Here is a 27,841-nt window from a genome sequence, read left to right as displayed (position 1 = left end):
TTTACACTCAGAAGGCCGGGCTAGGTGCTTTTACTGCTTTCACACATCTTGTCACTTATCTGCTAGCTCACTCTGTTGGTGTATGGAAGCAGCCCAGGTCTACAATGACTCCACCTTCCTTTGGATCCACCTTCAGCTTCTCTTTCGCCAAGTACGCGTTAGCTCCTTAAGTAAGAATGCCTAGCTTCTCCTGCAGGATAACTACATCAGCAAGCTTGAAGGCAGTGGCAACTGATAAGCATTCTAGTCTGCCTTTGTCAGTTCTAGCTTGCGCTCATGGCTTCCAACTTCTCATCTTCTCTTACCAACTACCTGCCTGTGAACTTCAAGCTCTAGCTACAGACTCAAAGCTTTACAGACTGTTTGACCAGCTCCCACAATTGTACAGTCAAATCCCTTAATAACATACAATATATCCTAGTAATTCTGCTTTCAGATTGATACAATGAATTAAGGAAAAACCACTGGCCTAATTCTTTATTTTGTCCTTATTAAATCCATTGCAATAGTCCATTTCTCATGTCACCATCTTTATTCCTGTACCCTTATGTTCCAGCAAATGACATGAAATGGCAGGAAGACAAAAGGAACGAACCTTTCCAAACTCAGGTTACCTTCCCAAAGTGTATTTAATTGTATATTTCTGAATATACAATGTATACTTTTTTTAAACACTGTGTTATACAAAGTCTTAAGATAAATTTCCGTAATTGTTTCTTCCTACATAACACAATCAAAATATGGATGGCAAGAGCCCATTTATTTATTAACAAGTATTTATTTACTGCTTTTTATATACCAGGTACAAAGACTCTGGGGATACAAACACAAAACATAACCCTTAATGCTTTTAAAAGAGCATGATTAGGATTCTTACAGATGTGCAAAAGGTATTTGTGAGTATAAGGAAGCATAGACAAGAGACATCTGACAATTTGGTGGTTAAAAATACTTCCAAGAAGAAAGAGATTTAAACTGGGGGGCTGCTGAAAAAAAGTATAAGATGGGAAAGAAAAGTATAGATAGTTGCAGGAAAAAAAATAGCAGGTACAAAGGATCGGAGTCAAGATAAGTAGTCTCTACAGTGGTTCTCAAAGCACGGTCCTTAGGTGAGTAGCATCAACATCACCTGGGAATTTGTTAAAAATGGAAAATTTGAAGCCCCACCCAGCTGCACTAAATTAGAAATTCTGGAGGGAGGGCCCAGCAAGCTGTGTTTTAACAAACCGTCCAGATGATTCTGATATACGCTAAAGTTTTAGAACCACTGATCTAGTCTGATGAGGGAGTTGTAATTAGTTTATTAAGGTTAAAGCAAAGGAAACATGAAGGGACAGTACTGCCTGCTGACAGCTGTCAAAGGTCAAACTGCACAAGGCTATGTATGCTAATGTTAAACCACTGACAGTTTTCAATTTCTGAGGCTCTTCTCCTCTCTTAACTACCACTGCCCTCAACAAACTAGAAAATGCACATTCTTTTCAAGCTCTCACAGAATATTTATGAAACTTGAATATGTTCTACGCCTTTAGGGGGGCCATTATTCAGCTTACCACAGGTGTACTTCAGACCTTTTCAGTCCTTCTCCTGTGTCTTACTGATATTTTCTCTTTTCTCTCCCTGTACAGCATTCCTAATTATTTCTTCAGATCTATCTCCCACTTCACTAATTCTCTTTTCAAGCCAATACGCTGTTAAACCTGCCCTTCAATTTATGATTTTAATTATTTTATTTTTTGTTTCTAGATTCTAATTATTTTGGACAATCCCTTGTTCCTGAGTCATACTTTCATTTCTCCCATTTGTTTCTTCAGATATATTAAGCACATTTGGCTGGGGGGTAGGCAGATAAAGGCTTGTTTTTTATTGAATGAGTGATCTATGTAATTGCCAAGGCCACTATGTACACAGAAGAGTGGGAGAACTTTATTTCTTGGTCTCTTCCTCCTTGGACAGAGTCTTTTTTTTGGCCACACTGCTTGGCATGTGGGATCTTAGTTCCCCCACCAGGGATTGAACCTGCGCCCCCTGCATTGCAAGCACGGAGTCTTAACCCCTGGACCGCCAGGGAATTCCCTGGACAGAGTCTTGATGATTTCCTCCTTCCTGGCCTGAAGCCACTCTTCACAGTGCTTGCAGTGCTTCCTTGATCTTAAACCTCAGGCCTCAGCCTCGTCCGCCAGAAGTTTCTTGCAAGCTTTGTCTGCCTTCAGCTTGTGGATATGTTCCATGAGAATCCACGTGTTTTTAAACATGTTACCCTTCACTTTCATGTACAGGCTGTGATACATGTGGTGGTCAATCTTCTTAGATTCACAGTATCTTTTGAGAAGCCAGCACAGAATTCTCATCCTCCTCATCCAGGTTACCTTCTCGGACATTCAAGCGTTGGCAGTACCCCCTTTCGCTTACCGATGCCCATATGCTTGCCCTTTGGCGGGCCAAGGTGTTTTTCCAGCATCAAGCCCTGTAAGGGACAGTTACAGGCTTCCGGATGATCAGCCCATCTTTGATCAGCTTCCGGATCTGCTGATGGGAGTTGGCATTGCCAATTTCATTAGTCTCATTGTGGTCCAACCAGATCTTCTTTTTGCCACAGCAGAGGACACTGGAGGCAAACCTCTTCTGAAACCTGAGCATACTCATGGCTGCGGCCACAGTGGCAAAAGGAAAGCACATTTATTTATTTATTTGTTTTTAATTAATTAGTTAATTTTTTCTTAATTTTGGGCTGTGTTGGGTCTTCGTTGCGGCATGCGAGATCTTTCGTTGCGGCACCATGGGCTTCTCTCTAGTTGTGGCGTGCAGGTTTTCTCTCTCTAGTTGAGGCACGCAGGCTCAGTAGTTGTGGCACACGGGCTTAGTTGCCCCACGGCATGTGGGATCTTAGTTCCCTGATCAGGGATCGAACCCACGTCCCCTGAATTGGAAGATGGATTCTTTACCACTGGACCACCAGGGAAGTCCCAGCACATTTATTTTTATATTCAGTATCCAGTAAGATAATACCTGAAACCTTTGTGAGTCTGATTTTGGTATTTTGTTTTGCTCATGGTGACCATTTCCTCATGTGCTTTGTGGTTTTTTACAGGAGCTCAAGCTCTCTGGATTAATATCTTTGGCAATTCTTTGAGGACTTCGAGAGGATGTTCCTCTAAAAGGGATTTGAATTCACTTCTGTCTTTGTCTGGGCACAATACCAAGTAAACTGTAATCATTCAAAACGAATCTCAGCTTAAAGATTTTTTTTTTTTTTTGAAATCACACAGGTAGTGGGGTCCTAAACCTCTATGAGGATATATTTCTAATTATAAATATTCAGGGAAAAACCTCGTTCTCCCTCTATGCATAGCTAACGCTAAGAAGGATAAGTTTTCTGACTCTCTTTGCTAGGGTCATTTTTTTTTTCTCTATCTCCTTTTCCCAGTGAGGATATAGCCTTTTGTGGGTTCTGATTTTAGGAAGGTAGATCTCTAGCCTGACTCCCTAATGCATAGCTTCTATTCTTGTCTCCTGAGTTTCATGAATACCTCTTAAAAACTGACTATACAAGTTATCAAGCGGGCTTCCCTGGTGGTGCAGTGGTTAATAATCCACCTGCCAATGCAGGGGACACGGGTTCGAGCCCTGGTCCGGGAAGATCCCACATGCCACGGAGCAACTAAGCCCACGCGCCGCAACTACTCAGCCTGCACTCTAAAGTCCGCAAGCCACAACTACTGAGCCTGTGTGCCACAACTACTGAAGCCCACGCACCTAGAGCCCGTGCTCCGCAATAAGAGAAGCCACCGCAATAAGAAGGCTGCGCACCGCAGAGAAGAGTAGCTCCCGCTCGCTGCAACTAGAGAAAGCCAGCGCACAGCAACGAAGATCCAAAGCAGCCAAAAATTAATTAATTAATTAATTTAATTAAAAAAATATATATATTTAAAAAAAAAAGTCATCAGGAACCAGCAGATGCCCTAGGGCGACGATAATTAAGTGCTTGCAAACACTTCTGCATTTGGGCTCTCTTTTTGTTTCTTATCTTAGTTTTTTTGTCAGCTCAGCCATGTTTTTATTAAGCTTTTTTAAATAAATAAATCCAGGGACTTCCATGGTTGTCCAGCTCTTAAGACTCGGTGCTCCCAATGCCAGGGGCCCAGGTTCCATCCCTGGTCAGGGAACTAGATCCCGCATGCCACAACTAAAAGATCCCGCATAACGCATCTAAAAAGATCCCGCACGCTGCAACGAAGATCCCGCGTGCTGCAACTAAGACCTGGCAAAGCCAAATAAATAATTTTTTAAAATAAATAAATAAATCCATCATTTTTACACGCTTAATAGTAGGAAAATTTTTTCTTTTAAAGATAGTTTCCTACGTCACTGGAAATAAAGTATAATAAATGTACACACCTATTATTAACTGATAATAAATGTAAGATACTGTTACACTAGGGTTCTAAAATTATTTCATTTCCTGATTCTTCTCTTTCACCCTTTCAAAGTTCCTTCCTAAGGGGTGTCCTTTACCAAACAACTATAAGGAAGTATTACCTTCTAGTCTTTGCCACCCATCTCCAAGACCCCTAAAACGTTCCCAATATCCCTAATTTTTAAAATATGGCTTCATAGACTATAAATATGTATTTATGACATTATTACTAAGTAACAAAATTATATTTAGAGTCAAACACAAGTGCAAGAATGGAAAATAAATGATCTGTTAGGATGATGACGTTTTCACTTTCTTTTCATTTTAAATTATTTTCATTACATTACTTATGCAACAAAATGAATACTATCATCCTTGGTTGAAAAATTATTCATACAAATATGCTACTTATCTCTTGTCAGCCATTCTCTCATGTAGTTGTTTCAGAATGTTGGTAAATTTCAATGCGCAGCCAAATTTAACAGTCATCCTAATGTCTGCCATGCTGCAGTTTTAATTTCAAAGGTATAGAAACACATCCCACTCTTTGTGGCTTTCAGAAATCAGCCAGAAGTGTATTTTATGATCAAAACCAATGCAGTCCCATTATCGCAAACTGTCAATGAAGGGAATCAGGCTGAAACCACTAACCACTAAATGACTACTATCTCAAGGCACCGTCTCTGTAAAGAAGGAAGTTAGGATAATTTCACAATCCCAAGGGTAGGGAAAACACATGGACTCATAAAAGGGTTCAATGATAAAGCAATGAAGAAAGAATTAAGGGAAATAGTAACCTCTGACTATGCCTTAATTTCTTTATTGGTAAAATAAGAATGACCAACACAGAAAAACAACACTGATCAGAGATATGGGGCAACCCACAGAGTGCTCTTTCCCCTTATCCTTTTTCTCCCCATAAAACAGCTTCAAAGCAGGAGGAGGAGGTAACTAGGTAAGGAAAATTAGTAGACAAAGACAACCATAACCTGTTGAGGGACCTCTCCTCATATCCACACAGAGGGCCAATGACTTTCTCCTGTTCTTCTTGCACCCCCACACAAAACAAACAGAATCCTGAAAAAAAAAACTTGTATTTGTTCTGGCTTGTTTGTGAGTTTATATTGATTACTATTGCAGACAGACCCAGAAATTTCTCCTTTCCTTCCTGTGACTCCTTACGAATTCACAAAAATCCATTAAGTCTTCTGGGTCTATTTGCAGCAGTAGTAGTCTCTGGTAAATAGCCTCTTAATTGAAACCCAGTGAAAACACCACAAAGATAGTGCTTGAGAGAAGTAGAGGAGGAAATAGCCTCCCACCACCTCAAAGGAGAAAAAGTGCTATTAACTCTGTATTAAACACCATTATACCAAAATAAGAGACATACATATGGATTTCACTTGGAAACAGTAAAAGCAGTGAGTAAGAAGAGTGTTTCTTCTTTAAAGCCAAGAAAGGCATAATGAGAAAAGAAACAATTGGTAGGCCCACTACAAAGAAGCAAACAAAACAACACCCAAAAATCCGTATTTTAGCTTTGCTTTGTAAAGTATTTAACTCTCCTCTAGTAACTTGCTCAGAAGCCAAACGTACACACACCCACAGGATTCCCATGAGCCTGGGCCAAATTCAATTATCAGGACAGTGTAGTGAAATTATTTTAGAATAATTTTGTACATTTGGCTACATAAAAGTCTGTCTCTAAAACAATGTTTTATAATTCTAGAACAGGAAAAATGCTGTTACTCAAAAGATAACTGGGTTTCACTTGCCGCTCTTCCTTTTATACCACCTGTTAATAATCAAAAATCATTTTTATCAGTTATAGAAAATCTCTACTCTTAAAAACTAAAGGACAATATCTAGAATATTTACAAAATGCCTAGGGGAAACTAACACAACACTGTAAAGCAATTATACTTCAATAAAGATGTTAAAAAAAAAAAAAAGCCTAGGGAGAATGTGACATTAAAATATACAATGAAAAACTTCCTTTTAATGAATATTCCAAGAATAAAATTATTAGCCTATTTATCTTGAAAGTAATTTTCTCCTTCCAAACTATCACTCATACTTACCTAACCTTTCTACTCTTTTTCATAATTAGCCTTTATCTTGTTCCACCTTCTAATCTACTCATGCCTCTACCAACCACAATTCTAACCAAATACTTCTAAAAATAGGTATATGCAGTTATATATGCCAAACTGTACCTGTGCACAGATATAAATCTCTTTAAGCATAATAACCCCTCATTAGTCTAATGATTAGGAAATTATGTCTTGAATAGATGAATTTGCTAGAGAATTGAAGTTTATCCTTTTAAACCCTAAAACTAAGATTGAGACATACATACTTTAGGGACTTCCCTGGTGGTTCAGTGGTTAAGAGTCTGCCTTCCAATGCAAGGGATACGGATTCGATTCCTGGTTGGGGAACTAAGATCCAAAATGCCGTGAGGCAACTAAGCCCATGCGCCGCAACTACGGAACCTGTGCACTCTGGAGCCCTCGTGCCACAGCTAGAGAGAAGCCTGCACGCTGCAACGAAGAGCCCGCACGCTGAAACAAAGAGCCCGCACGCCACAACGAAGGATCCTGCATGCCACAAGGAAGATACCGCGTGCCGCAGCTAAGACCCGATGCAGCCAAATAAATAAATTAAAAAAAAATAAAACCCTTTTATTTTATTTATGTAAAAAAAGTTTAAAAAAAGACATATATACTTTATACTTAAATAAAAGCCACTATAAAAATAACTTAATCAATGGTCCATAAGGAAAAAAATGAGATATAAATATTGGAAAAGATGAGAAGAAAGGAAGAAATAATAATTTTAGAGCATGAACTCCTAGCACAGCCAAACACAAGACATGTGAATTTAACCTTTTTGATGACTGAGAACAACCACTGTATTTTTCTATGAAAAATTATGTCACCCAGGGGGCTTCCCTGGTGGCGCAGTGGTTGAGAATCTGCCTGCCAATGCAGGGGACGTGGGTTCCAGCCCTGGTCTGGGAAGATCCCACATGCCGCGGAGCAACTAGGCCCGTGAGCCACAATTACTGAGCCTGCGCGTCTGGAGCCTGTGCTCCACAACAAGAGAGGCCGCGATAATGAGAGGCCTGCGCAGCGCGATGAAGAGTGGCCCCCACTTGCCAAAACTAGAGAAAGCCCTCGCACAGAAACGAAGACCCAACACAGCCATAAATAAATAAATAAATAAATAAATTTAAAAAAATGAAAAACTTAAAAAAAAAATGGGAATTTAAAAAAAATTAAAAAAAAAAAAATTATGTCACCCAGCCCTAATGAAGTATGTAAGGCCAAATGCTGCTATACTAAATGGCTCCAGGGTACTAAGTTTTAATACTATATTTCCTTCTCTTTCTTACGGTTGTTGGTGTGTTCAGCTCTAGCAGCACCTTCCTTTGCTTATTTGTAATGCACCTCCTTTAATCTGCTATGAGCTACAACCAAACCTGTTAGTAAAGTTAGGTGACTTAGTAAAGTCAGGTGACTATGTTCCTAGAAGCTTTAGAAGTATACTTTTAAGAAAAGTACATGAGTTTTAGGACTCAGACTTTAAAAATACAGACTTTCTAGCCTACACTCAAGTTCTCAGCTATGTATATAAAGAAGTTTCTAGGGAAATAAAACTACAAGAGTTTCTATGCGCATAAAACTATGGTTAGATAAAGGACCACTTCATTTCATAATTAGGTCAAATGGAGCAGATCCAGGAGCAGTGATAAAGACATGTGATTTGTGTAATGAAAATCATAAATGCTCTTTAATTCATAAGAGATTGCCTCATGTTTCAGAAAGAGCAGACTAGTTTGAAGATCAGCCCAAATAATGTCTTCCTTAACTTATGAATTGTAATAATTTTAAATCATTAAAGAAAAAAAGAAATGCTATTTATTGCTTTCAAATACACAAAACAAATCAAGTTAATAAAAAACAATGTCCTCTAATGAAAAACTGATGAGCTCATAAAAGTGCTAACAAAAGATCAAGATGAAAAAAAAAAAAATTAATTACATGGGACTGAGTGAACTGATGAGGATGAGTATAATTTTTGTGACTTTCTGGTTGAATTTAAAAAAAGAAAAAATCCCACAAGAACTCAGAGGCAAAGAATATACAAATCAATTTTCACTGCAAAGTAAAGGAGCTGTTGCAGTGGAGGATTACTGGACTGAATGTCAATATTATGACATAGTATGAGTGTGTTTCATGTTTGGTAATTGCAATCATTGTTGCTTTTGTTGTGGTCATCCATGTACAATGCTTGGTGTCAGTCTATTTATCTCTTGTAAAAATAAAATACAGTGTGTGTGAAAAAAAAAAAAAAAAAAAAAATTCTGTACCTGGGTTATCACCAAGTAAAGATCTTACCTTTTAAATAATAAATTTAAAATATAAAAATCAAAAAAAAAAACAAAAACAATGTCTAATTAGGAGTTCTTTGAGTACATTACTAATACAAACAAATAGGAAGAATCTATAATTAACATGTCAAATATAAATGTCTCTCAAGCAATTTGCTCTGTTAGGTTGGCCACTGCCTCTATGACTCTGATTCCACCAAACTATTTCTTTTTTTTTTATATAATTAATATTTATTGAGCATTTATTAGGTGCTCAATAGTTCTAAAGCATTACATGCATCATTCACTCTTTTTTTTTTTTTTTAATTTTATTTTATTTATTTATTTTTGGCTGCTTTGGGTCTTCGTTGCTGCGCACAGGCTTTCTCTAGTTGCAGTGAGCAGGGGCTACTCTTTGTTGTGGCACACGGGCTTCTCATTGCGGTGGCTTCTCTTGTTGCAGAGCATGGGCTCTAGGCGCGCGGGCTTCAGTAGTTGTGGCACGTGGGCTCAGTAGTTGTGGCTCGCGGGCTCTACAGCGCAAGCTCAGTAGTTGTGGTGCACGGGCTTAGTTGCTCCGCGGCATGTGGGATCTTCCCGGACCAGGGCTTGAACCCGTGTCCCCTGCATTGGGAGGAGGATTCTTAACCACTGCGCCATCAGGGAAGCCCCAAACTATTTCTTAGCAAACTATATTTTCCACAGATGATTTTCATCCATGGGTGAAAAAGATTCTTAGTAGCTGTAACCCAACAATTTTCTGAGCCTCAAAATAGTTAACGCCACATCAAAACTCAAAGTGGACTCATCAGCAGACGCTACCAAGCCTTACACACATGACAATGCAAACTAGAAAAAGCACGTCCTTTGAAATTTTCATTGCCTTCTAACATTTCAGAAATTAAAACAGTATTGATGTGGCTCAAACTGTACTAACTTATTTTTACATAAATTTTATTTACTTCTACTTTTTACTTTACAGTTAGTTAACAAATATATATGATACCCAAAAGCTACACAGCACTTCATACGTATTATACATATGAAGTACACATTAGAGATGTTATACAAAAATAACATTTTTCATCTATGAAATTGGTAAAGATGAAAGAAAATCGTGATGTCCCACATTAGGCAAGTCCAGAGGAATAAACTCTCATGCCTTGCTGAGGGGACTGTACCACCTCTCCAAAAGACTACCTGGTAAAATATTCATTTATTGAATCTTAGGGAATAAATAATAATGTTCATTAATTAAACCCTAAGGAAAGAAGTCTCCTAAGGAAATAAACAAAATATTTCAGAATTTATAGCAGCAAATATCTGAAATAACCTAAAAACCAACAATAGAAGTGTAGTTAAACAATTTGTGTGTTTTACAGCCATTAACTATCTGATGACATGGAACAATTTTCTCAACATTAAGTGAAAAAAGAATACTAAACTGTATTGTTTAAAATACAGGGACTTCCCTGGTGGTCCAGTGGTAAAGAATCCGCCTTCCAAAGCAGGGGAGGCAGGTTCAATCCCTGGTCAGGGAACCAAGATCCAACATGCTGCAGGGCAACTGAGCCCACGAGCCCCAACTACAGAGTCCATGCGCCCTGGAGCCCGCACACCACACCTAGAGAAGAGAAAACCCCCACGCCACAACTAGAGAGAAGCCCACGCGTCGTAAGGAAAGATCCTGCGTGCCTCAATGAAGATCCCATGTGCCGCAACTAAGACCCAACACAGCCAAAAATAAATACGTAAATAATAAATAAATCTTTTTTAAAAATATGTATATATTATACATGTATCTCTCTGTCTCATATAATCACAGAACAAAATGGAAAGAAAATTTACCTGCTAATAATGATTACTCTCTAGGAAGTATTATATGTGGTTTTATTTTGTTCTTTATAACTTTGCTGCACTGTTCAAAATTTTTGAAAAACTCTTCACATATGAAATAATCACATAAATTATTTGAAAAGTGAAATCAAACCAAACACCTTGTCCAAAATGCTGTGACAAAATACTGAGATACTGCTTTAAAACAAAAAGTTTTTAAACAGGAAAATAATAGTTCATACTGTAGTTAGTAACAAGAGAACTGAAAAAATGTTAGCATATAGAAAGAAACACAATTTAAAGGATTACATACCAAACTGCCAAATTTCTAAATCAAGATAAAATTACAAGCACTTACACTTTGTTAAAATTTGCAAAACATTATTACTTTTTATAATGAATATTTTACCTCTGTAAATAGCTTACAATAATAGAAAGTCTTCCTAACACTGTTTAAATTTAAAATGACACTTGCAAGGAAACAACCAAGAGTTTAATTAAACTGCCACCATAAAAACAAGTAGTCACTGATTAAAAGTAGACATTATGTCAAAATTAATCATACTTTATCTTTTATACCTTATAATACTGTGATTGAACTTCACTGGATTTAGAATGTTATAAAACTAGCAATCATATGTATGCTAAAGTTATACATACTGTAGTCCTAGAAAAATTAAAGTTCCATAGTGACGTGCTCCCCAGTAGAGGTAATTTGACTATTTAAAAACCAAAACTTTTGTGCACAGCATACATGACACCTTACTGGGCAAACCAGAGACTATTCTCAAGTCAAATAGAGGTCTGAACTCTCTGGTCACTTTACTCAAAGCCAAAATTAAATTCTCCCAACTCTGTAATTAGTCATCATGGACCTAGGATTTTATAACAATGTGGAGAATCAATATAATTGTTATACTAAGGATTAAGTGGACTCAGTGTTTAGCTCCCTCAAATGAAAAATACTTGATCCTGCATTACCAACTCAACACCTTAATATATTTCAGTACCACAACAAAACCAAAGGCATAACCCTCGTGAACAGGGAAGAATGTCTCATGTAGAGGAACTAAATGGAAGAATTGAACTAAGGGCTAAAAATTCTGAATTCTAATCACAGATAAGCCAGTGACCCAAGCCAACACTTACCTCAACTTTTTCAACCACAAATTGAAACTTATTCAAAAATAAGTCATACAATGTTTGGGGAAAAAAAAAGAATTAAACCTTAAACTTTTTAACCAAGAAAAAGAATTCATTGTCCTAACCTGGTCCACACATAGATAAACCCCAATGGCCCTGAAATCAGTACTGGTAAGTGTGGCAACTTAGAAAGACTTAAAGTATGTTTAGCAACTGGGAGGTGGCATTTTAATACCTTAAGCTTAATCATAGCTGAATGCATAAAGAGGTTTATGCTGTCAGTACTGTCCTAACAAGAAGGATACAGCACAGCCTTGCCTACAAAATGATTAAAAATGTGCAGTTCAAGAAAAAATGATTAACTATAGATTAACTATATATACAATAGAAGTATAAATTGTTATTTATTTACTATTATCACATATTAATTAAAATACTAAATCAAATTATATCTATGTTAAATACGCAAGTACAGTTTAAAAGTATAAAAATGTAGATATACTTTGTGAAATATAATCTGTATTTAATCATTCTCAAATATTTCTATATTATATACTTAGCACTTTCTTTAACAATATTAGTCCTTACTGCCTTCATTCATCATCTTGGTTATGTGCCTGTTTTTTGGATCCCAGCATTTTTATCTTTTATTATCTGCAAAAGCAGTATTACTGACATTCTTCATTTGGTAAGTTAAAACTAAGATGAAATTGTTCCCAATTTTTTAAACTTAACACTGGGTAAAGTTAATGATAAGAAAAATGATGAAACTGGTTAACAGCAAAATTTGGGAATTACTATATAAAAAAAAGCTTGCAGGGGGTGGGAGGGCAGGGAGGATGGAACTTTGCAAATGGAAATATGGCAGATTACTCAAACAGCCTGCCTCCTAAAAACTGAAAATGCTAAATTAAAAGCAACAAGTCAGGTATTTTTCAGCTTGAAAAGTTTTTTATTTATTTCTATCTTGCATCTTATACCCATTTCTCTCCTAAGTATTTTCACACTTGCCTTTAAGTCCTTAAACTTTTTTAAATAATTGTTTTTAAAGTCTTAGTGTACTAATTCTATCATTTCAGCATTTCTAGGTCTATTTCTATAGACTTATTTTTCTCGTAGCTATGGATGACATTTTCCTACTTATTTGCATGTCTAATTAACACAAAATTCAGGATAATGATTCCTTCTAGGTCAGAAAAAGGAAAGGGCACATAGAAACTTCTAAGATACCAGTAGTGTTCTATTTCTTTAATGCAGTGATGGGTACACAGTGTTCACTTTTAGTCTTTAAACCATACGTGAATCTTTATACATATGCTGTACTTCTTGAAAAAAATACTGTAAAAACTTAACTTTGATGCTTTGAAAAGATACAGTAGGAAGAAAAAGGAGGGCAGCAGGGGAAGGACATCATCAAAATGGACAAAGCAGGGAACTCCAGGGCTTCACCCACTGCACATACACATACACACATACACACACACACACACACACAGGCTGGAAAAAATGGTCAGAATCAACTTTTGCAGAACTCTGGAATCTAATAAAAATTACAACAACCAAGAAGGCTTGGCAAAGAAAGAAGCTGCTACACTGCAGTAAGAGAGCGCTGTGGTGTTTCTAACTGCCTACCAACCATCCCCCACTCCCCAGTTCAGCAGGGGCAGTAAGGATGGCAGCTGTACTCCTGGTGCAGGATAACAGTGCCAAGGGGGCAATACAAACCTTAGTCTCAAAGAACTGTGGCTGAATGCAATGACCTGACTGGCAATTTCCTCAAAAACTGGCACAAGAAAGTGCTTTTGTTTTGCCTGACTTGGAGCACTCCCAGGGCAAGCAGCCTAGGATAGGGGAAAACAGGCAGGATAATAACGCATATATAGAACTAAAAGCCTGGGAAGGAAGACATTGAGAAAGGAGATACGTGGGGAGAAATGGGCTTTGTAAACTCTCATATATAACGAGGAATCTAGACGGCCACACATATGCCCAGGGCTGAACACATGCACAGAAAAAGGCCTAGAAGACCTTAAACTTTTACCTTTAGCTGACCTTTAGGCACCACACAAACAGGAGGTAAAAGCTAAGGCAGGGTTGTAAACAGCCCGGCTAAGCACTGGAGTACCCAAACACAGAACCACCCAGCCAAAAGTAGAGTATTTTTTCTTTTTCTTTATTTTATACTTTTCTGGTCTCCAGGTGTTCAAGGAAACTGGGAAAAACTCTAGTTGACTGCTAAGGTAATGGAACACAGACTTCAATAATCACACATGACAAAGCATATATACCTAACAAAAATAATTTAGAAAAGACACTAAACAAACAACAATGAAACTAATTGTAACAACCCACAACAAGCAGCAACAAAAAACCCAGAGAAGGGGAGGAATCTGATGTCTAGAGTCAACACATAATATTCAAAATGTCCAGTTTTCAACAAAAGATTATGTGGCATGCAAAGAAACAAGAAAGTATGAACCATTCACAGGAAAAAAAAAAAAAAAAATGAATACAGAAAATGTCCCTGAGGAAGCCCAGGCAAAGGAAACCACAAAGAACTAAAAGGAAACCAAGAAAACAGTTATCTCATTAAGTAGAGAATATCAATAAGGAAACAGGAATTATAAAAAGGAATCAGACACTGAGTTAGCATCTCTCCACTACTAGGGCACCTGCTGGTCACTGGTGGGGGACCCTGACACCCAAGGAGAACGGAGGAACCACCAAGTGAGCCGGTAGGACATGGGGGGACAGAGGGGGAGGAGAAATGGAGGCCAGACAGGATCAGCACCCCTGAAGCCGGGGAGATCAGGAGAGGCAGGCAGGAGAGGCAGGTGGGAGGGGCCCTCCAGGAATGGAGGAGCAGAAGAGGAGAGGAGGGCATTTGCCCCACCCACTAACTAGAGCCCAAAAAGCCTGCTGGGCTCCCAGGTGAGGTCCCCTGCCCTCTGAGACCAGGGGTGGGGGGCATGCCTGGGCCCCTTCTGTTCCGTTGAGCCTAAGCCCCACCCCCCACAGCCCTCAGGGCCTTTTCCAGCCCTGTGGGTCCTAAGCATAGGCCCCAACCACTGCCCAAACCTCACCCTTGCTTAGGCCCCGCCCTCCACAGCCAAGGCCTCCCCCCCCCCCTTTTTTTCCTCTTTCCCCTACTCCTCTTTTTTACTATTGTGGTACTGTTGTACCTTCCGGTTGTTGATTCATCTATATTTTTATATTCTTTCTAACATATCTGTTAGTTTCCCAGTCTAATTTTATTTTTTACTTTGTTATCGTTCTCCCTCTCTCTTTTTTTTTTTTTTTTTGCCACCCCACGTGGCTTGCAGGATCTTGGTTCATGAGCTGGGGGTCAGGCTGAAGCTCCTGTGGTGGAAGCTCTGAGTCTGAACCACTGGACTGACAGAGAATCTCAGACCCCAGGGAATATTCATCGGAGTGAGTTCTCATGGAGGTCCTCATCACAGCACCAAGACCCAGCTCTACCCAACAGCCTACAAATTCCAGGGCTGGAAGCCTCAGGCCAAACAACCAGTAAGACAGGAACACAATCCCACTCATAAAAAAAAAAAAAGAGAGAGAGAGAGACAGCCAAATAATATGTCACAGATGAAGGAGCAAAGTAAAAACCTACAAGACCAAATAAATGAAGAGGAAATAAGCAATCTACCTGAAAAAGAATTCAGAGTAATGATAGCAAAGATGATCCAGAATCTCAGAAATAAAATGGAGGCACAGATTGAGAAAATACAAGAAATGTTTAACAAAGATCTAGAAGAACTAAAGAACAAACAAACAGAGATGAACAACACAATAACTGAAATGAAAAATACACTAGAAGCAATCAATAACAGAATAACTGAGGCAGAAGAACGAGTAAGTGAGCTGGAAGACAAAATGGTGGAAATAACTGCTGAGGAGCAGAATAAAGAAAAAAGAATGAAAAACAAGACAATCTCAGAGACCTCTGGGATAACAAAGAACGCACCAACATTCGAATAATAGGGGTCCCAGAAAACGAAGACAAAAAGAAAGGGTCTGAGAAAATATTTGAAGAGATTATAGTGGAAAACTTCCCTAACATGGGAAAGGAAATAGTCACGCAAGTCCAGGAAGCACAGAGAGTCCCATACAGGATAAACCCTAGGAAAAACACACCAAGACACATATTAATTAAACTAACAAAAATTAAATTCAAAGAAAAATTATTCAAAACAGCAAGGGAAAACCAAAAAATAACATACAAAGAATCCCCATAAGGTTATCAGCTGCTTTTTCAGTGGACACTCTGCAGGCCAGAAGGGAGTGGCAGGATATACTTAAAGTGATGAAAGAGAAAAACCTACAACCATGATTACTCTACCCAGCAAGGATCTCATTCAGATTCGATGGAGAAGTCAAAAGCTTTCCAAACATGCAAAAGCTAAGAGAATTCAGCACCACCAAACCAGCTTTACAACAAATGCTAGGGAAACTTCTCTAAGCAGGAAACACAAGAGAAGGGAAAGACTCACAAAAACAAACCCAAAACAACTAAGAAAATGATAATAGGAACATACATATCAATAATAACCTTGAATGTAAATGGATTAAATGCCCCAACCAAAAGACACAGACTGGCTGAATGGATACAAAAACAAGACACATATATATGCTGTCTACAAGAGACCCACTTCAGACTTAGGGGCACACAAAGACTGAAAGTGAAGGGATGGAAAAAGATATTCCATGCAGATGGAAATCAACAGAAAGCTGGAGTAGCAATACTCATATCAGATAAAATAGACTTTAAAATAAAGACTGTTACAAGAGATAAAGAGGGACAGTACATAATGATCAAAAGATCAATCCAAGAAGATATAACAATTATAAATGTTTATTCACCCAACATAGGAGCACATCAATACATAAGGCAAATGCTAACAACCATGAAAGGAGAAATCGAATAATAGTAGGGGACTTTAACACCCCACTTGCACCAATGGACAGATCATCCAAACAGAAAATAAATAAAGAAACACAAGCTTTCAATGACACAATAGACCAGATAGATCTAATTAATATTTATAGAACATTTCACCCCAAAGTGGGAGAACACACTTTCTTCTCAAGTGCACATGGAACGTTCTCCAGGATAGATCACATCTTGGGTCACAAATCAAGCCTTGAAAATTGAAGAAAATTGAAATTGTATCAAGTATCTTTTCTGACCACAACGCTATGAGATTGGAAATCAATTACAGGAAAAAAACTGTAAAAACACAAATACATGGAGGCTAAACAGCGTGCTACTAAATAACCAAGAGATCACTGAAGAAATCAAAGAAGAAATTAAAAAATACATAGAAAAAAATGACAACGAAAACATGACAACCCAAAACCTATGGGATGCAGCAAAAGCAGTTTTAAGAGGGAAGTTTACAGCAATTCAATCTCACCTCAAGAAACAAGAAAAATCTCACATAAACAATCTAACCATACACTTAAAACAACTAGAGAAAGCAGAACAAAGAAAACCCAAAGTCAGTAGAAGGAAAGAAATCATAAAGATCACAGCAGAAATAAATGAAATAGAAACAAAGAAAACAATAGCAAAGATCAATAAAACTAAAACCTGGTTCTTTGAGAAGATAAACAAAATTGATAAACCCTTAGCCAGACTCAACAGAAAAAAAGGGACAGGATGCAAATCAATAAAATTAGAAATGAAAAAGGAGAAATCACAACTGACATCGAAGAAATACAAAGGATTGTAAGAGACTACTATAAACAACTATATGCCAATAAAATGGACAACCATGAAGAAATGGACAAATTCTTGGAAAGGTATAACCTTCCAAGACTGAACGAGTAAGAAATAGAAAATATAAACAGACCTATCACAAGTAATGAAATTGAAACCATAATTAAAAATCTTCCAACAAAAGTTCAAGACAAGATGGCTTCACAGGCGAATTCTACCAAACATTTAGAGAAGAGCTAACACCCATCCTTCTCAAACTCTTCCAAAAAATTGCAGAGGGGGAAACACTCCCAAATTCATTCTATGAACCAACCATCACCCTGATACCAAAACCAGACAAAGATATCACAAAAAAAGAAAATTAGAGCCCAATATCACTGATGAACATAGATGCAAAAATCCTGAACAAAATACTAGCAAACAGAATCCAACAGCACATTAAAAGGATCATACACCATGATCAAGTGGGATTTATCAAGGGGATGCAAGGATTCTTCAATATACGTAAATCAATCAATGTGCTACACCACATTAACAAATTAAGGATTAAAAACCATATAATCATCTCAATAAATGCAGAAAAAGCTTTTCACAAAATTCAACACCCATTTATGATTAAAAACTCTCCAGAAAATGAGCACAGAGGGAACCTACCTCAACATAATAAAGGCCATATATGACAAACACACAGCAAGCATCATACTCAATGGTGAAAAACTGAAAGCATTTCCACTAAGATCAGGAACAAGACAAGGATGTCCACTCTCGCCACTATTATTCAACATAGCTTTGGAAGTCCTAGCCATGGCAATCAGAGAAGAAAAAGAAATAAAAGGAATATAAATTGGAAAAGAAGAAGTAAAACTGTCACTGTTAGGGCTTCCCTGGTGGCGCAGTGGTTGAGCGTCAGCTTGCCAATGCAGGGGACGCGGGTTCGAGCCCTGCTCTGGGAAGATCCCACATGCCGCGGAGCAACTAGGCCCATGAGCCACAACTACTGAGCTCTGCGCGTCTGGAGCCTGTGCTACGCAACAACAGAGGCCACGATAGTGAGAGGCCCACGCACTGTGATGAAGAGTGGCCCCCGCTTGCCGCAACTAGAGAAAGCCCTTGCACAGAAACGAAGACCCAACACAGCTAAAAATAAATAAATAATAAAAATAAAGGAATTCCTTAAAAAAAAAAAAGTTAACTAAATGGGTTCAACAGCAGATTTGAGCACGAAAAACAAGGAATCAACAAACCTGAAGATAAGTGAATTCAAATTATTCAGTCTGAGGAATAGGAAATGAGTGAAGAAAAATGAACAGAGCCTAAGGAGTCTGCAGAACACCATCAAGCAAACCACCATAATGGATAATGGGAGTCTCAGAGGGACAGGAGAGAAAGAGATAGAAATTATATTTGAAGAAATAATGGCTACAAACTTCCCAAATTTTATGAACATGAATCTTCATATCCAAGCAGCTCAACTAACTCCAAACAGCACGAACTAAAAGAGATCAACACCAGGACACATTATAGTCAATCTAATGAGACACAAAGAACCCTGAAAGCAGCAAGACAGAAGGGACTTATCACCTACAAGTGATCCTACATAAGATTAACAGCCAATTTCTCAACCAAGAATTCTACATCCAGCAAAATTTTTCTTCAAAAATGAAAGAAGGGCTTCCCTGGTGGCCCAGTGGTTGAGAGTCTGCCTGCTAATGCAGGGGACACGGGTTCAAGCCCTGGTCTGGGAAGATCCCACATGCCGCGGAGCAACTGGGCCCGTGAGCCACAACTGCTGAGCCTGCGCGTCTGGAGCCTGTGCCCCGCAACGGGAGGGGCCGCGATAGTGAGAGGCCCATGCACCGCGATGAAGAGTGGCCCCCGCACCACGATGAAGAGTGGCCCCCGCTTGCCGCAACTAGAGAAAGCCCTTGCACGAAACGAAGACCCAACACAGCTAAAAATAAATAAATAAATAAATAAATAAAGTACCTATTAATTAAAAAAAAAAAAAAGAAAGAAAGACTAAGACATTCCCAGATAAACAAAACCTGAGGGTGTTTGTGACTAGTAGACCTGCTCTATAATGACTCTGAAAAAGAGTTCTTTAGATTGAAATGAGAGGACACTGGATAGTAATTCAAAGTCACACAGAGAAATAAAGAACAAGAGTAAAGATAGCTGGGACTTCCCTGGTGGCGCGGTGGTTAAGAATCCGCCTGCCAATGCAGGGGACATGGGTTCAATCCCTGGTCCAGGAAGATGCCACATGCCACGGAGCAACTAAGCCTGTGCACCACAACTCCTCAGCCTGCACTCTAGAGCCCGTGACCCACAAGTACTGAAGCCCGTGCGCCTAGAGCCCGTGCTCTGCAACAAGAGAAGCCACCACAATGAGAAGCCTGTACACTGCAACAAAGAGTAGCTCCCGCTCACTGCAACTAGAGAAAGCCTGCGTGTGGCAATGAAGACCCAATGCAGCCAAAAATAAATAAAATAAAATAATTTTTTAAAAAAAGAGTAAAGGGCTTCCCTGGTGGCACAGTGGTTGAGAATCTGCCTGCCAATGCAGGGGCCACGGCTTCGAGCCCTGGTCTGGGAGGATCCCACATAACACGGAGCAACTAGGCCCGTGAGCCACAATTACTGAGCCTGCGCATCTGGAGCCTGTGCTCCGCAACGGGAGAGGCCGCGATAATGAGAGGCCCGTGCACCGCAATGAAGAGTGGCCCTCACTTGCCGCAACCAGAGAAAGCCCTCGCACAGAAACGAAGACCCAACACAGCCAAAAATAAATAAATAAAAATAAATAAATAAATAAAAAAGAGTAAAGATAGCTACATAAGTAAATATACAAGCCAGTATTATTGCATTAATGATTTGTACCTCCTCTTTTTCTGGCTTACATGATTTCAGATAAGAAAGCATAATAACTATATGTTTAAAACTAAACATCTATGTTAATAGGAACACAAGGTATAAAGATACAATATCTAACAATAACAAAATAGGGTGCAGGGGGAACAGAGCTGTATAGGAGCAAAGTTTTTGTGTACTACTAAAACTAAAGCTGCTATTAGTTCAAACTTGATTGGCATCACGTTAAGATGTTAATTGTAATCCCCAGAGTAACACGAAGAAAATAACTTCAAAATATACAGAAAAAGAAAAAAACAGTACACTAGAAAAAATCAACTATAGTTGACCCTTAAACACAGGTTTGAACTGCACAGGTCCACTTATACATGGATTTTTTTTTCACCACATACACACAGTACTATACAATCCATGGCTGGTTGAATCTGCAGATGCAGAACTGCATATATGGAGGTCTGACTGCAGGACTTGAGCATCCGCTGATTTTGGTAATCAAAGGCAGGTCCTAGAACCAATCACCTGCAGACACTGAGGGATGACTGTAATCACAAAAGAAGGCAGTGATGAAGGAACTGAGAAACAAAAAAGATATAAGACAAATAGAAAACAAATAGGTAAATAGCAGAACCAAGTCCCAACTTATAAGTTACTTTAAATGTAAATGAATTAAATTCTCCAATTAAATGGCAGAGACTGGTATAATAGATTAAAATCAATCCAACTAAATGCTATCTACACACTTAATTTATATCAAACGATACAACAGCTTAAAAGTAAAAGGATGAAAAAAGGCAGTCCATGCAAATAGTACCCAAAAGAGGAATAAGGTGGTTATACTAACATCAGACAAAATAAGAGTTTAAGACAAAAGTGTTACAAAAGACAAATTGTTGCAATGACAAAAGGGTCAATCCATCAAGAAGACATAGCAATTACAAACATAAACACACCTAATAACAAAGTCACAAAATAATATGAAGCAAAACCTGACAGAACTGGAGAGAGAAACTGACACTTCTACAATAACAGAGTTCAAAACTTCACTTTCAATAATGGAAAAAACAAGCAAACAACAGATCAGTAAGGAAACAGAGTATTTGCAAAGCAGTACAAACCAACTAGTCCTAACAGACATATACAGAACATCCCACTGAACAAACAGTGGAATACATATTTTTGTCAGGTGTACATGGAACATTCTCCAGGAGAGATGTTAGGCCACAAGTCTCCATAAATTTTATTTTATTTTTTTTAAGATTTATTTATTATTTGCTTATTTATTTTTATTTATTTTTGGCTGCGTTGGGTCTCAGTTGCAGCGTGCGGGATCTTCATTGAGGTACGTGGAATCTTTCATTGTGGTGCGTGGGCTCTTGGTTGCGGCATGTGGGCTTTCTCTTCTCTAGTTGTGGCACGCAGGCTCCAGAGGGCATGGGCTCTGTAGTTTGTGGCATGCGGGCTCTCTAGTTGAGACACGTGAGCTCAGTAGTTGTGGTGCATGGGCTTAGTTGTGCCGCGGCATGTGGGATCTTAGTTCCCTGACCAGGGATCAAACCCGTGTCCCCTGCATTGTAAGGCGAATTCTTAACACTGGACCACCAGGGAAGTCCACATAAATTTTAAAAGACAGAAATCATACAAAGTATTTTTTATGATAACAGAGTGAAACTAGATATTAACAGAAGAAAAACTAGAAAATTCACAAATATGTAAAAATTGAACAACATACTCTTTCTTTTTTTTTAATTTAATTTAATTTTCTTATTGAAGTACATTTGATTTACAATGTTGTGTTAGTTTCGGATGTATAGTGAAGTGATTCAGTTATATATGTATATATATATGTACGTATGTATGCATGTGCACGTATACATACATACAGATATATATATACTTTTTCAGATTCTTTTCCCTCATAAGTTATTACAAAATACTGAGTATAGTTCTCTGTGCTATACAGTAGGTCCTTGTTGGTTATCTATTTTATATATAGTAATGCTTATATGTTAATCCCAAACTCCTAATTTATCCCTCTCCCCTTTCCCCTTTGGTAACCATAAGTTTGTTTTCTATGTCTGTGGGTATTTCTGCTATGTATATAAGTTCCTTTGTATCTTTTTTTTTTTTTAAGTCCACATATAAGTGATTATCATAGGATATTTGTCTTTCTCTGTCTGGCTTATGCAATTAGTATAATACTCTCTAGGTCCATCCATGTTGCTGCAAACGGAATTATTTCATTCTTGCAAATGGCTGAGTAATATTCCATTGCATGAGTGTATATATATATATTATACACATATACATAATATATATTTTTTATATATATACACCAAATCTTCTTTATCCATTCATATGTTGATGGACATTTAGGTGGCTTCCATATTTTGGCTACAGTAAATAATGCTGCAATGAACATTAGGGTGCATGTATCTTTTCAAATTATGGTTTTCTACAGATATATGCCCAGGAGTGGGATTGCAGCAGCATATGGTAGCTCTATTTTTAGTTTTTTAAGGAATCTCCATACTTAAACAACATACTCTTAAACAACCAATGGTTCAAAGAAAAAATCACAATGGAAATTAGAAAATGCCTTGAGACAAATTAAAATGAAAACACAACATACCGAAACTTATGTGTTATAGAGAAAGCAGTGCTAAGAGGTAACTTTATAGGTATAAATGCGTATATTAAACAACAAGAAAGACCCCAAATCGGTATCCTAAGTTTACACCTTAAAGAAGTAGAAAAAGAAGAGCAAGCTAAATCCAAAGCAAACAGAAAGAATGAAATAATAAAGATTACACTGGAGATAAAAGAGAATTAAAAAAAAAAAAGATAGAATCAACAAAACCAGAAGCTGATTCTTTGAAAATATGAACAAAATTGAAAAACCTTTAGCTAAACTAAAAAAAAGAAAGAAAGAAAAGACTCAAGTTACTAAATAATCCAGAGATGAAACTGGGGACAATTCTATGGACCTTAAAAATAAAAAGGATTATAAGTGAATACTATAAACAACTATACACCAAAAAGTAAGATAACCTAGATGAAATGTACATGGTCCTATAAACAGACAAGGTACCAAAACTGACTCCAGAAGAAAAGGAAAATCTGCAGCAAGAGACTGAATCAACAATCAGCTTCCACCAGGGAATTTCCTGGAGGTCCAGTGATTAAGACTCTGTGCTGTCACTGCTGAGGGCCTGAGTTCAGCCCCTGGTCCGGGAACTAAGATCCCACAAGCTGCGTGGCACAGCACGTAAGAAAATAACAAACAAAACACTTCCCCCAAAAGAAAAGCCCAGGACCACATGGCTTCACTGGTAAATTCTACCAAACATTTTAAGAATAATCATCAATCCTTCTCAAACTCTCCCAAAATCCAGAATAGGATAGAACCCTCCCTAACTCACTGTGTGATGCCAGCATTACCTCAATACCAAAACCAGGTAAAAACATTCAAGAAAATTATAAACCAATATCCCTTACAAATACAGATACAAAAATCCTCAACAAAATACTAGCAAATCTAATCCAACAGCATATTAAGAGGATTACACATTATGAGAAACTGAGATTTACCCCAGGTGGGTCAATAATGAAGACCTATCAATATAATACACCACATTAATAGAATGAAGGAGAAAAACCATATGAACATCTCTATTGACGCAAAAAAAGCATTTGACAAAATCCAACACTCTACCATGATAAAAAATATTCAAACTAGGAATAGAAAAGAAATCCTTGGGACTTCCCTGGTGGTCAGCGGCTAAGAATCCGCCTCCAATGTAGGGGACATGGGTTCGATCCCTGGTCAGGGAACTAAGATCCCACATGCTGCGGGGCAACTAAGCCCAACTAAGCCCGCACATCGCAGTTACTGAGCCTGCGTGCTCTGGAGCCCGCGTGCCATAGCTGGAGAGAAGTGTCACAACTAGAGAAGCCCGAGCGCCACAACGAAGATCCCGCGCGCCGCAACTAAGACCCAAAGCAACCCAAAAAAAAGAAAAGAAATCCTTCATCGTGATAAAATGACTTTTATTGAGAACCCACAGTTAACAAACTCAATGGTGAAAGACTGAAAGCTTTCCCCCCTGAGAACAGGAACAAGACGAAGATGCTCTTGTTTGACACTTCCATTCAACACTGTACTGGAAGTTCTAGCCAAAGCAGTTAGGCAAAAAAAAAAAAGCCATCCAAATTGGAAAGGAAAGAATAAAATTATCTCTATTCACAGATAATATAATTCTATATATGGAAAACCAAAAGAATACACACACACAAATTATTAGAGCTAATAAATTCAGCACAAAAATCAGTTGTATTCTTACTCACAAACAATGAACAATCTGAAAATGAAATTAAGAAAACAATTCCATTTATAATAGCATCAAAAAACATACTTAGGAATAAATTTATCTAAGGAGGTATAAGAATTGTACACTGAAAACTGGAAAAAATTGCTGAAAGAAATTAAAGACCAAAACAAATAAAAAGATATCCCACTGTCCAAGGGTTAGGAGACTTAATATTGTTAAGATAGGAATACAACTCAAAGCAACCTACAGATTTAATACAATCCCTGTCAAAATTCCAATGGCCATGGGGAGGGTGAGAGGGAGGCTCAAAAGGGAGGGGATATATGTATACATATAGCTGATTCACTTCCTTGTACAGTAAAACTAACACAACGTTGTAAAACAATTATAATCCAATAAAGATGTTTAAAAAAATTCCAATGGCCATTTTTGCAGAAAAGGAAAACCTGTTCCTAAAATTCATAAAGAGATTACCATTTTCTGCTCTGACATGTAAAGAGCATGGAAGTCACTGTTCCTGTCCTCACAAGAAAACCAAAAAACAAAAACTCTTCTTAGCTCCATCAGAGAATTCAGGTCGCAGGGTAAATCACTGCCCTGAAAACTGGAGAGAGAGGAGGACAGGGAAAATCCCAACTTACTGGAAGCAAAAGCCCAGGAGTATAAGCCCGTTGTTGGCGACATTATTTCTTTTTCATAAACTCTATAAGCAAGGAGAGGATGAAATATTTAAAGTATTAAAAAAAAAACCCTAGAATTCTGGATCCAATAAAATTATCTTTCAGTAGAGGAGAAGTAAAGAATTTGTCAGACAAACAAAAACAGAGGGAATTTATCGTCAGCAGATCTGCCTTGCAAGAAATGTCTAAAGAAGTTCTTCAGAGAGAAGAAAGATGACATAGGTCAAAAACTACATAAAGAGCACTAGAGAGGAATAAATGAAGGTAAAACAAAAATTCTTTTTCTTAATTGATCTAATAGATAAGTATAGGTTCAAAATAATAATAGTAACAATGTATTAAGTGATTACACTTTATGGATAAGTGAATGAATCACAGGAATGTTTTAAGGGAAAGGAGGGAGGAATTGGATATCCTGTTACAAGGTACCTGCATAAACCATGAAACAGTACAGTGTTATTTGGAAGTAGGCCTAGATTAGTTATAAATGTATAAAAGCAAACCACAGAGTAACCATTAACATTTTTTAATTAATATGTAATTGCAAGGGACAACAAATAGCCAAAATCCAATCTTGGAAAACCTTGAAAAATAAAACCTTGAAAAACAAAACGATACCACTTATACCCACTAGGATGGCTATAATTACACACACACAGACACACTATAACAAATTTTGGTGAAGATGTAGAGAAATTAGAACGCTTGAAAGTTGCTGGTGAGAATGTAATTGTCACACTTCCTAATATAAGCCCTAAATATAAGAGCTAAAACTATAAAACTCTTAGAAGATATATAAATGGCTAATAAGCACACGAAAAGATGCTCAACATCACTGGTCATTGGGAAAATGCAAATCAAAAACCACAAGACACCTCATCACGCCTACCAGCATGGCTATAATCAAAAAATGGAAAATAAGTGTTGGTGAGTATGTGGAGAAACTGGAATCCTGCTTATGCACTGCTTATGGGGATGTATTTAAAACAACTCAGGGAATTCCCTGGTGGTCCAGTGGTTAGTACTCTGCACTTTCACTGCCTAGGGCATGGGTTCGATCCCTGGTCAGGGAACTAAGATCCTGCAAGCGGCATGGCACAGCCAAAAAAAAAGAAAACCAACCTCAGCAGTTGTAGAAAACAGTAGGTAGATTCCTCAAAAGAACTAAACATAGGGACTTCCCTGGTGGTCCAGTGGTTAAGAATCCACCTTCCAATGCAGGGGACTTGGGTTCAATCCCTGGTCAAGGAACTAAGATCTCACATGCTAACTGAGCCCAGTGCCCCAGAGCCCACACGCCACAACTAGAGAGCCCTTGTGCCCCAACTACTGAGCCCACGAGCTCTGGAGCCCACGTGCCACAACTAGAGAGAAGCCCGTGTGCTACAACTAGAGAAGCCTGCACGCCACAATGAAAGATCCTGCATGCCACAACGAAGATCCGGCATGCCACAACTAAGACCCAACGCAGCCAAATAAATTTTAAAAAAGCAAAAGAAAAAGAACTAAACATAGAATTACCATTTGATCCAGCAATTCCACTTCTGGATATGTACTCAAAAGAAGTGAAAGCAAGGACCTGAACTGATATTTCAAACGTGTTCCACATTGTTTCAGTTAGGGAAAATAAAAAAGTTTGGAGATAGTGGTGATGGTTACACAACAATGTGAATGTACTTAATGTCATAGAACTGTACACTTAAAAATGGTTAAAATGGGGAAATTCATGTTACACATATTTTACTACAATTTTTCTTTAAAGCAAGGAAAGGTAGAAAAGGAACCATTATGTGAATCTGTGCACTAATCACTTAGGAAATATGACAGATTGAGGAGGAGCTCCATTTAATGAATAATTATTTAATGAATAATTTAAGTAATGAATAATTACTTAAAATGTGAAATCTGACCAATCATAAACAAATAAAATGGAAACTCTCTACAAAAAAAAAAAAAATTGGCAAAGGACTTGCACAGACATTTCACCAAAAAAGATACACAAATGTCCAATAGGCACTAGAAAATACACTCAACATCATTAGCCATTAGGGAAATGCAAATCAAAATCATAATGAGATATCACTTATACCCACTAGGATGGCTATAATTAAAAAATAAATGGGGGGGACTTCCCTGGCGGTCCAGTGGTTAAAACTCCGTGCTTCCACCGCAGGGGGCATGGGTTCGATCCCTGTGAGGGAACTAAGATCCCCGATTGCTGCAGCACAGACAAAAAATGAAAATTAAAAAATAATAAATAAATAGGGAATTCCCTGGCAGTTCAACGTGGCCCCAGGTTCAATCCCTAGTCGGGGAACTAAGATCCTGCAAGCTGCGCAGCGAGGCCTAAATAAGTAAGTAAATAAATAAATAACAAATTTCGGAGGATATAGAGAAATTAGAACCCTTGGACATTGTTGGTGAGAATGTAAAACGGTGCAGTCACTGTAAAAT

General features: G+C 38.0%; 1 protein-coding gene and 1 pseudogene across 7 annotated transcripts in view; both read right to left on the bottom strand.

The window, feature by feature from the left end:
* The window catches only part of CSNK1G1 (casein kinase 1 gamma 1), a 199,031-nt gene that overhangs the window by 151,105 nt on the left and 20,085 nt on the right, over window positions 1-27,841 (bottom strand). The gene's annotated exons all lie outside the window — the stretch shown is intronic.
* Window positions 68-2,649, bottom strand: LOC133084618 (large ribosomal subunit protein eL19-like; annotated as a pseudogene).

Source organism: Eubalaena glacialis, chromosome 2 (assembly GCF_028564815.1).
Source record: "Eubalaena glacialis isolate mEubGla1 chromosome 2, mEubGla1.1.hap2.+ XY, whole genome shotgun sequence".
NCBI classification, from domain to species: Eukaryota; Metazoa; Chordata; class Mammalia; order Artiodactyla; family Balaenidae; genus Eubalaena; species Eubalaena glacialis.
The sequence above is the reverse complement of the archived record's forward strand: the minus strand, read 5'-3'. Positions and strand labels throughout refer to the sequence as shown.